This window comes from Typopeltis vanoorti, chromosome 19, assembly GCF_054136105.1.
Source record: "Typopeltis vanoorti isolate ZY-2024b chromosome 19, IOZ_Tvanoo_1.0, whole genome shotgun sequence".
Taxonomy (NCBI): Eukaryota; Metazoa; Arthropoda; class Arachnida; order Uropygi; family Thelyphonidae; genus Typopeltis; species Typopeltis vanoorti.
Genome location: NC_143567.1, coordinates 53,678,822 through 53,691,263, shown reverse-complemented (window position 1 = coordinate 53,691,263; position 12,442 = coordinate 53,678,822). Strand labels below are relative to the sequence as shown.

Below are 12,442 nucleotides of genomic sequence, written 5' to 3'. Positions count from 1 at the left end.
ATATTTTCATATTTAACTTTAAATAATTGTGTGACGTATATATGTGATGACGGAATTAGAAGACATTTTAAAATTGTTTTTTTAAAACTAAAATTTTATAATAATGTATAAGTTGCATCATGATTATATGTATATAAAATAATTATGTACAAAGTTCCAAAATTAAACTGAATACATAAAAAAAAAAAAAAATATATATATATATATATATATATACATAAAAAAAAATATATATATATATATATCGATAATATATATATATAGAGCCTGTGTAGCTCAGTGGATGTGGCGTTTGCCAACCACGGCGCTTGGCCGCACGAAGGAAGACTTGGTTTCGAGTTTAGTCGGCGATTTTTTCTAGAGGAAATTTTTCTAAGCCTTTTTTCGACCGGTTCCCGAGTTAGTCGATTTCTGCAGGTTTGCCCGTGCCAGAGATCTCGGAAACTCGGGTTTTTCGTCCTGTAAACTCAAGAAAATCGACCGTAGAACCCACATTATTTCAGACATTAAATATATTGTGTTAGGGTTAGGGACCACGAGATGGCGGCACATTTGAGCCGTCTCTCTTCACTGAGTACCTCTTAATTAGTGATAGCCTTGGGCTATCATGTATATAAACCATACTGTTTAGCCTATGGCCTCGCCTACTCCCCGTATACGGGAATAAAAAAAAGGCGTTAGCTGAATATATATATATATATATATATATATTCAGCTATAAATTATATATTCAGCTATATATATTATATATATATATATAATATATAAATTATATATATATATATATATATAATTTATATATATATATATATATATATATATATATATATATATATATATATATATATATATATATATATATATATATATATATGAATATATATATATATATAATATATATAGCTGAATATATAATTTATATATATATATATATATTCATATGCAGGGGAGGCTCGTGCATAGACACTGCAGAACTGCAGCAGTCCCAATTTTTCTCGATATATAAATATATTTATCAATTTATTTATATTTGCTTGTAATATTTAATTTCATCATCAACAATCCTATACAATTCTCTTATTTTCTATAAAAAATAATAAAAATCCACCTTGTAGCACTTAGGAGGGGGGAGGGGCGCTAGCAGCACTGTGTTTACCACAGTGTCATATTGTTACGCGCGCAAGCATATGCAAGTCATAGTGAGATGCGAGCTATTAGCGTAATGCGGCACTGTCCGTCGTGCAGTTCCGCTGTTGTTTATATGCAGTTTGCGCCAGTAGTAGTGTTCGTAGTGTTTATCGCGTTTACTCCGTCTCTTTAAATATTTGGACATTACAATTAAAGACATAACATTTGTTATAGTTTTTATTTTAGAACATCATTGGGGTTATGATAATGAATTTTATTTTAAAGTAATTTTGAATTCCACTAAACTGTATAATTTTATCGATAATAAACAATATTTTTTCATGTTTAATTTTTTTTTTAATTTTTACCCTAATTTTGATATTTTATCCAAACTAGTACGTATACACTGTACTCACAGCGTGTATGTATATCCCGAAAGTTGCAGCACCCTTAAGCTTTCAAGCCACGAGCCGCCATTGTGTATGTATATATACTGAAAATATATACTGACCAACTGAAAATAACAACTGAAATGGTTCAAAAGCAAGCTAAAAAAATAAAAAATTGGTCAACACCCAGGAAGGATGAATTATATGGCTACTGGTTGAAATATCGAACAGGCTTACATGAAAGACTTGAAGGAAAAAGCAAAGAAGGAAAAAGCAAAGAAGAGTGGCTCACAGCAGGGAAAACATTTTTGATCATAAAGGATAAAGAAAAAGGTCCAAACCCAGAAAACTTCCGACCAATAACTTGCCTGCCAACAACTTTTAAGCTACTCACAAGCATACTAGCTGATAAAATATACAGCTATATTAAAGCAAATTCTGTTTTCGCAATTGAACAAAAAGTAACAGCAAAAATTCAAGAGGCACAAAAGACCAATTGCTGATTGATAAAATGATTCTTAAAAATTGCAAACGTAGAAAAACCAACCTTCATATGGATTGGATAGATTATAAAAAAGCGTTTGATTCGGTGCCACATAGTTGGACTTTAAAATGCACAGAACTATTTGGTATTAGCGAAAACGTGCAAAAAGTTTTGCAATCCAGCATGAAAAACTGAAAAACAATGTTGGTTATAAATAGAGAAGAAATCGGAGAGGTAAACATAAAAAGGGGCATCTTTCAAGGAGACTCATTATCTCCTCTATTGTTTATATTGTCACTGATCCCCTTAACTAGAATGTTAAATAAAACTGCTCATGGTTATCAAAATGAGCAAAAGAGTGCAAAGATATCTCACCTTTTATAAATGGACGATCTGAAGTTGTATGCAAAATCAGAGAATGAACTCGGATCGTTGCTAAACATTGTGAACATATTCAGTCAAGATATATCAATGGATTTTGGCTTAGACAAATGTGCAATTGCTGGAATAACAAGAGGAAAGCTTGAAGATATGAACGAAATCGAGCTGCTCAACGGTGAAATAATCAAGGCAATAAAATTCGAAGACAGCTACAAATATTTGGGAATTTTAGAAGCATCACAAATTCTGCACAATAAGATCAAAGAAAGAACTAGAGCAGAATATATAAGACGATTAAGAAAACTCCTTAAGTCAATGCTTAATGCTGGAAATTTGATAAAAGCAATTAATACCTGGCCATATCTGTTCTGAGATATTCAGCAGGCATTGTTGAATGGACCCAGCTAGAGGTGGAAGATTGACATTGATAGGCTATATCTATCACGCAAAAAAGGAGGTAGAGGATTATTACAAGAAGCAAGTTATTCAAGAAGAAAAACGAAATCTAAATGATTATCTGCAGCAAACAACGGAGAATTTTCTAACTGAGGTAAGGAAAGAGGGTTTATTTAAACCCATGGAGACAAAATTGGAATACAAAACCAACCAAGTAAAAGTTAGAACCGAAAGATGGAAAAATAAGGCATTGCATGGAAAATACCTTCACAGCATAGAGGACGGCGCTGACGGCAACTTGATCTGGCAATGGTTGAGAAATGGAGCACTAAAGAAAGCAACAGAATCGGTAATTTTTGCAGCACAAGAACAGGCCATTAAAACCAACGTAATGAAGGCTAAAATACAAAAAAAAAATTCAAGAAGACAGTAAATGTAGATTGTGCAAAGAAAAGGAAGAAACGGTAGACCACATTATAAGTGGATGCAGCAAAATCCACAAATTGAGTACCGTAAAAGACATGATAACGTAGCTAAGATAATCCATACAATTTACAATTTATGTAAAAAGTATGGGTTTGAAGTATCTAAAGACTATTGGAAGCATAAAGTTCATCACCAGAAAGTGGCTGAGAATTAAAAAGCTAAAATACTCTGGGATTTCAAAGTCCAGACTGACAAAAGCTTGGAATGTAACACACTCGATATCACAGTGGTTGAAAAAAGTGAAAACAAGGGCGTTAAGTTTATCGAAATATCAGTACCAGGAGATAGTCGGATTGATAAAAAGAAAACGAAAAAATTACAAAATATCGCGATTTGCAAATCGAAGTTGAACGAATCTGGCAAAAGAAAACGAAAGTTGTTCCCATAATAATAGGCGCCATCCCGAAAACATTGAAAAAACATCTAGAAGCACTCGAGTTAGATGGACTAAAAATTGGGCAGCTGCAAAAGGCCGCTTTGTTCGGCACAGCTTTCATTTTCAGAAAGTATTTCCACAACTCATAGGCCCTTGGGTAGGGCTCGAATTTGTGAAATATAACCAGCCTTTTCTTAAGACTGAGGAAGCAAATCAAGCTTTGATGAATATTATATATATATATATATATATATATATATATAATAAATTTTTTAACTTGGGGATATCGTATATTAGGATAACCAAGTAATTTTATAAACTTGGTTATTTTAACTCCTAATCCCAAGTATGCAAACAATTAAGTTTGCGCCTGAAACAAAGTTCAAGTCTAAAGATGGTACAACACCAGGCAACTCACTGTAAAGGTGGGCGAAGCGCTGATCACTATTCTTAGTATTTTCCCATAATGTAAAGCACATCTCACTAGAAGATGTATACTGCAATGCATTATGGGTGGGGTCACTATTCAGACCGGTTTCAACCTTTTTTGAGGTCTCTCAGTGAGTAGCTAGGAGTTAAAATAACCAAGTTTATGAAATAACTTGGTTATCCTAATATACAATATCCCCAAGTTAAAAAATTTATTACACACGCACACACACACACACACACACACACACACATACATATATATATATATATATATATATATATATTTTTTTTTTTATTTTTTTTTTTATTACATTTATTAAATTTATTACATCTATATCTCCTCCAGAGATTTTTATTAAAAATAAAAAACCTTGTTGCAACTCCTATAAGTAAAGTTGATAAGGCTCCGTATTACTATAACCTTGGTATTTAGGGTCTAGCTACTCACTAAGGAGACCTCAAAAAAGGTTGAAACCGGTCTGGGTAGTGACCCCAATCATAATGCATTGCAGTATACATCTTCTAGTGAGATGTGCTTTACATTATGGGAAAATACTAAGAATAGTGATCAGATTTTTACCCACCTTTACAATGAGTTGCCCTGGTGTTGTACCATCTTTAGACTTGAACTTTGTTTCAGGCGCAAACTTAATTGTATTCATTACTGAAATTAGCATAACGCACATGTCATGACTGATTATATAGTAAATATTTTTTTTTCATTTCGTAATTCTTAATAATTAAAGTGAGGTTCATAAAGAACCGGCCTACCAGGAACTCGGGGGATTGGGCGCCGTAGGCGCCAGGGAGGAAGATCCCCCCCCCCTAGTGTGTATATATATATGTGTGTGTGTATATATATATTAAGGATACCAAGTAATTTTATAAACTTGGTTTTTTTACTCCTTCTCCCAAGTAAGCAAAACAGTTAAGTTTGCGCCTGAACATAGTGTGTGTGTGTGTGTGTACACACACACACACACACACATATATATATATATATATATATATTATTGTGTGTGTATATATTAATATATACATATATATATATATATATATATATATATATATATTTTTTTATATATATTATTGTGTGTGTATATATTAATATATATATACACACACACATATATATATACACACTAGGGGGGGGATCTTCCTCCCTGGCGCCTACGGCGCCCAATCCCCCGAGTTCCTGGTAGGCCGGTTCTTTATGAACCTCACTTTAATTATTAAGAATTACGAAATGAAAAAAAAATATTTACTATATAATCAGTCATGACATGTGCGTTATGCTAATTTCAGTAATGAATACTAACACACGTACTGTTCTAATGGTCGACAATGAGTTTGATGGTTGTAATCCTGAAATGATAAAAATGTTGTCTGATGAAGGCAAACACATTGTTGGACGTTTCAAAACAATGAAGACGTGACATAAAAACTTGACAAATTTCGGCTTATCTGCTTAACAAATTGTTGTCTCATGAAGGCAAACACATTGTTGGACGTTTCAAAACGCGACATAAAAACGTTTCAAATTTAGGCTTATCTTTTTATATATATAGAATGGATTTATTGACTTGCTTAAGTCAAGTATATTGCCACTGATATTATAGAAGGAAACGACACACAAAAAAACGAAACTAATACCAAATTTTGGAGTTTGTGCAAAAGGAAATTTCTACTCGCAATGAATTGGATTATCCAATTAAAACACCTGCACATATATAAAGCAAACGTTTGGGAATAAATCAACGGATGGTAAAAAAAAAAAAAAAAATGTCATCTGTAATTCCGGCTTTCTTAGTTGAAGAAGAAAGCGAAGTAACTTGATTCATTTTATTTGTGTTAGGCAGCCAGTTCCGCGCCGGTTGTTTTCTCGTGACCTTGGAGTTCTTTCTCACTGTAACGAGAAAATAAGACGTTGATAATACATGACCTCTTTAAAAGTAGGGATACCATGACGTCTTTTTCTTCGGAGTAAAGGTCAAATAAGCCGTTTATATTTTGTAAGAGAAACTGCGCGTTTTTTTTTTCTTCTTCCTGGATACGTTAATACAGCTGTTTTTTACAGTTCAAAGAGGGGGGGGGGCAACATTTCGTTGAACTCGGAAGGATCCCCATAATGATATGCATTAAGTTTTGGAGATAGTGGATATAGTGATACTACAGATTTTAGGGTATTAAAGATGACAAATAGCTGTATGGTTTGTTTAATTTTTGGAAGGAGAAAGAGTATACATTTGGGACCAAAAAATCTCGTGTTAAATCCACTGTTTGTTTAGCTGTTCAAATCATTCAACAGTGACGGCACATTCTAAGCCACACCACGTTCCGGGTCACTGATTACCCTTAATACGAAATCCATTATTAGAAACATTATTAGAAACAATATTCAAGCAGCTGTAAGTCCGGTTCGAAGTTGAATATTAATGGTTCGCCATTTTTATTCGATGGAATACTGCTTGTCAAATCTGAGGCGTTAAATTTAATATAAGAAAAATTGAAAAGAGAAAAACCCCACCATAATTCTCTCGTCCCTCTTTATGCTTCTGAACAGACATCTCAAAAGATTGCAGCATTCGTTCTATCAGAAACTACGTTTAAAATGAGCTGTTTCAGACTTTGCTTATACTCCTCTGAAAATATTGAGTCTAACATGAATAAAATTAAAGGAAAGAGTGTAACGTGCTTCTACTGTAGACACTTCAAGTTATATGTTCAATCGATTAGGACCAAAGCTTGAATATAGTTGAGTCTAAAGTTCCTTGGCAATTGCCGGTAAAAGAGAGAAAACTATACCTAACAAACTGCTATAATCATAACACTGAATTTCATTTTAATTGGAATAAATATATTCGAAAACTAAATAAATAAAAAGAAAAATTAATTTCGCATTCAATAGTAGATTATTTACATGCTCAACTGCATTGTTAAAGAAATAATCTTCGATGACAAAACGCATGCCAAGTACGATCCATCCAAATTACCCGTACATGTAACTCTGCGAATTCTTGAACTTGTAAGCACTACCTTTATATTTTTGTAATTAAGTTGTGTATGCATTATTTTGGTCAACGATTGCTACGTTTTGTTTTATGTCTTTTACTATTGATAAAGCTTTTTTCTTCAAAATTTAGGTATTTTCGTTATTACATAAAAATCACTACCAAGACTTAAAAAAAAAAAAATGTGGCTCATATGGAAATTGACAAAAACTGAGACTTCGATGGCTATGTCAAGAGCTATCAAGGTGGAACTTGGAATGATTGCATTACACACACACACACACACACACACACACACACACACACACACACACACACACACACACACACACACACACACACACACACACACACACACACACACACACACACAGAAAGTCCACATGAAATCTTTGAAATCTTAAGGAAAAGTTTGTCCTTTCAAGAAAAAAAGAACTAAGAGTATTTTATGGTGTTTTTTAGCAACTGCATTATTTAGAGGTTAGCGAATTTTTCCAAGTGCACTGAAGAAGAAGGCATACCCAAAATTCACGTGTCCTAGAAGAACTGAAGCAGACGATCCTGATTTGTATAATACACTCATGGACCCAAACATTACGACCGCCTACCTACTTAGTAGCATATTGAGCGATCACGGAGATAACTCCTTCCACCAGGCTTAGTATTGACTCCACTAGACCATGGAATGCATACTGAGGAATTCTGAATCAAATAGACTGAATAATATCCTGGAGGTCAATGACGGAAGGAGGCACTGACGTCAATCGGTGGATGCTACGTTCCAAATAATCTCGAACTATGATTCCATAATGTAAGCCTTACGACATAGGGTTTTGCCTTTCTGAAAGAGTCCAGATTCATTGGACCCCATAGAAAAGAAAATTAACAAAATCGTAGTTGTAGTATGTACTAACGACCTAACTGGCGATAAGTTCAGTATGAGAGAGGACATGAAAGGGTTGTTGGAAAAGGCAAGAGTGAAGAGTGGGAAAGTGAAAAATCGTCATTATTTTACCTCGATATGTTAAAAATGAATTACGAAGAAGGGCTATGATGGCAAATGATTCGATGCGTAGGCTTTGCAGAAGGAATGGATGCGTTTTTGGATGTGTGAAGTGAGTTTGAGAGAAGATTGAATTTGTATAAGACGGACGGCCTACACTTGAATGCGTTTGGAATCAGGAATCTTGAAAGATTATAAATTGATATAAGACCTAACACAAAGAGTCAGGGAAACTGAATTCTGATGAAAGGAATCTCTAGAATCTTTGAGTAAGAGCGACAATGTCGGAAAACTGTGTTAATGATGAGGAATGGACTTTGTCGTGAAAATGTTAACGAGGAGAGAACGATTTCTGGTTTGTGTTCATCCGGTTCGGACCCATCAAATGTGTGCAATGATGTTTACATGTGTAAGGCATTAGAGAAGAACAGAGATCTGCAAGTTGTCCAACTGTGTCAGGCAGATTGCAGACAAGGCAATACAAAAGAACAAAAAGGTAGATTATTATGTCTGTACACGAATGCTTGGAGTATCAGAAACAAAGGGGTAGAGTATGTTGCCTTAGTCAATATGTTGCGACCTAAGATTGTAGGTATTAGTGTGACCTGGCTATCAGAATCAGTCCTACTAACTGGTATCGAGTGTAGAGGGCACAGTATCTTTAGGAAGGACAGAGAGGAGGGGGCGTGCTGCTAATGATATTGGATGACTTAAATCCAGTTTAGAGTTGAGACCTATGATTGTAGTACTACTACCAACAATCTTTCATGTGGCAGTGAGTTTGAAGCTCACTGGTGGGAGATGGAATCTAACAAGACTAATTACATAGTGAGGTGTTGTTACAGACCTGGTGGATCGGTTGCCGGTGATGAAGAAATGCATCGCCAAATAGAAAAGGTGAGCTCGAAAAGAGTAATCATAATGGGAGACTTTAATTATTCGAATATTGATTGGATAGCAGTAGAATCTCATGAGAAGAATGAAAATGAATTTATTGAGCTGTTGCGGGACAACTTCCTCAAGCAGCATGTGACAGAAGGAACTCAAGGTCATAGAGTGTTAGATTTGATTACAGAGTCAGAGGGCGTTTCAGTAAAAGATATAAATATTCTGTCTTCGGTTGGTGACAGTGATCATACGGTACTTAGTCACTTCCCAGGTAAGTGACTAAGTTTATTAGTGTTCCGTTCAGAACTACAAAGCAGGAAATTATGATCAACTGAGGAGTATACTGAGTTCAGTGGAATGGGATCAGTTAATGGATTGAAAGAATATCGACAGTGCATGGGAAGTATTTAAACAACTCTTGAATAATGCGATATTAGAATGTGTCCCTAGAGTTCGAAGAATAAATAGGATAAGAGTCAAATGGATGCGTAATCTTATTAAGCAAGAAATTCGTAAGAAAAGGACGATGTGGAAGGAATACCGATTGCATAAGGATGACCTAGCCTGCTGCTTATAAACATTATAAGCAACAGGCTAGAATAGTCACAACTGTTGTACGGAAAGCAAAGTCTGAGTATGAAAAGAAACTGACTCTGCGTGCTAAAGACAATCCACAAGAATTCGAAAGAATAACTCATCTAAATCCTGATGGCGTGAGGGTTACACATGCAGAAGGGTTGTTCAGTTAATGAGTGCCCATTTTGTTAAAAGCTATCAATCTGGTGTATGCAACTTTGAGCTCACAGTTACGCTTCACTAGCACTGTTTATCTCAACCTTCCAAACTAGTGACTGTTTAACAACTTTCGTCCTAAGGGTGGTGTCTGCGCATATATCCGCTCTGACATACCTTGCCAGAGAGTACCCAACCTAGAATCACCCAACTTTGACCTTCTTTGATTGAAAATCTTCCTTCCCCTCACTCAATCAAAATCATTTGCTGTCTCTATCGCCCTCCCCCCCCCCCCCCCAAAGCAACCGACTACTCTGAGCTCTTTAACTTCCTCTCCTTAAATATTGATTTTCTCCAATCCCACTTTCTCAACAGCGAAATTATCCTCCTAGGAGATTTTAATGTACAAAACACCAGCTGGCTTTTCTCTTGCAGTTGTACAGATCTTGCAGACAGAGATGCTGAAACATTTGCCATTACTAACGACCTTACACAACTCTTTCAGATGCTAACCATAATATCAGATAAACCAAACCACTCCCCAAACACCCTAGATCTCTTCCTCAGCAATGACCCCTTCAAATACACAGTGAAAGTAGTGAGCTCCCTGGGTAATTCTGACCACAATCGAGTGCTCATCTCCCCTCCCCGGCAACAATTCTTATACAGACACTCCCATATAAGAATAGTTTGGCATTATAATAGTGCCAAGTGGGACAGTCTTCCCAACTTCTATGCCACATTCCGATGTTTGGACTATTGTTTCCGGCCTTCTAACCCAAACATATGCACCGAACGTATTACCAAAGTAATCCTCACCGGCATGGAAACATACATTCCACACATTCTCTGAATTGCCATTCCCTAACCAAATTCTGATACTCCAAAAGATATGCCAAGGCTGTACAAATGAAACACCAGACATACCATAATTGACTGAAATCAAGAACCCCATCCTCGTTTAGAGCTTATATCGAAGCCCAAAAGATATGCAAAAAAAAAAAAAAACAATCAATGCTTCCAAAACAGAGTTAAAAAAATCAAAAAGCAGGAAACTAGCAGAATGTTCAAATAATAGCCGAGCTGTTTGGCCTCTTGCCAAAGCAATTGGCCTTAACCCACCCTTATCATACCCAGATGACTCTATTGCATCATCACTCGCAGAAAAAGCCAATCTTCTGGCTTCACACTTTGCTTCCAATGCATGCATAACTGACGATGGTAAATGTCTCCCAACCATTCCAGACACCCAAAATAAAATGCCCCTGTATCCTTTTGAAAGGATGTGATCAGAAAAATACTGTGCAAATTAGACCCAAAAAAGTCTCTTGGCCCTGATGGCATTCCCTCAGCTGTCCTAAAATTTGCACACCAGAACTGACTCCTATCCTATGTCGCCTCTATATACTCTCTTACTCCATTGAATCTATCCTATAAACTGGAAATTGGCCTATATCCAATCCATTCCCAAGAAGGGTGACAAGTCACTGCCGTCCACCTACCGCCCTATCTCGCTTACCTCAATCCTGTCTAAAGTAATGGAAAAGATCATCAATTCCCAACTCCTACACTACCTTGAAGGTACTCAAATAATAAACGACCCCCAGTATGGATTCCGTCGCAGTCGATCAACAGGAGATCTGCTCATATATGTCTCCCATCTCTGGATAAATGCCATGGAGAAATTTGGCGAATCTTAAATGGTTACACTTGATTATCTCCAAAGCTTTTGACCTGGTCTGGCACAAAGGCATGCTAAGCAAACTACCATAATTTGGTCTAACCCTGGACTTCTGTAGTTGGATTGATGACTTTGTCAACTAATGCTGGGGTTCCACAAGGTTCTGTTCTCTCACCAACCCTCTTTCTGTCATATATCAACGATCTAGTTCAGTTGACCTTCAACCCAATACACAGTTTTGCAGACCACATCACACTCCACGATTTCATTTGATAAACCTTACCCTACACAACTAACCTCAACCTACAGAACATCAACCACTACCATCTTCAATTCCGACCTCCAAGCCATCCTGCAAAGGGGTTCAGATAACCTCATCAATTTTCATTTTCAATAAAACCCAGTTTTGTACCATTTCCCATAAAAAGAACCATTTTTCTCACTATTTTTTTTTTGACGATACCCAAATTTTCAGACACTTTGAGATCTCTCTTCTTGGAATTACCCTCACACTAAACCTCTCTTGAAATAAACACATCACAACCATTGTATCCTCAGCTTCAAAAAAAAAACAAACAAACTAGGATTTCTCTTTTACTCAAGACGTTACTTCACCCCTGAACAGCTGCTAACATTATACAAATCTCAAATCCGTTCAGCTATTGAATAGTGCTCCCACATATGGGGTGGGAGCCCCCTACTCTCTCTTAAAATGCTTGACTCAATACAGAGTAGAGCAATTAGACTTATTAATGTCTTACCAACTCTCTCTCTCCCCCCACCACTTTCGCATATGGGGGGGTCGGTAAGATTTCCATGGAAAATGCCCATCTGATATAACATCAAATAATTCCTCCACTCAGCACTAAGCTCGTTGGAACACGTGCAGCTACTGCACAACATTCCTTCACAGTACACCTAGAAACAAACAAAACAGAACAAGTTTCTTTTCCTCCATCTTCATCCCTTCAACTGCTGCACTGTGGAATAGTCTCCCCCCCTGTTATATTTCCAAAGGAATACAATTTACAATCATTTAAATCAAATGTAAAAAA

At 36.1% G+C, this 12,442-nt stretch overlaps 1 protein-coding gene across 1 annotated transcript in view; it reads left to right on the top strand.

The window, feature by feature from the left end:
* The window catches only part of LOC150096122 (uncharacterized), a 135,979-nt gene that overhangs the window by 38,047 nt on the left and 85,490 nt on the right, over positions 1 to 12,442 (top strand). The gene's annotated exons all lie outside the window — the stretch shown is intronic.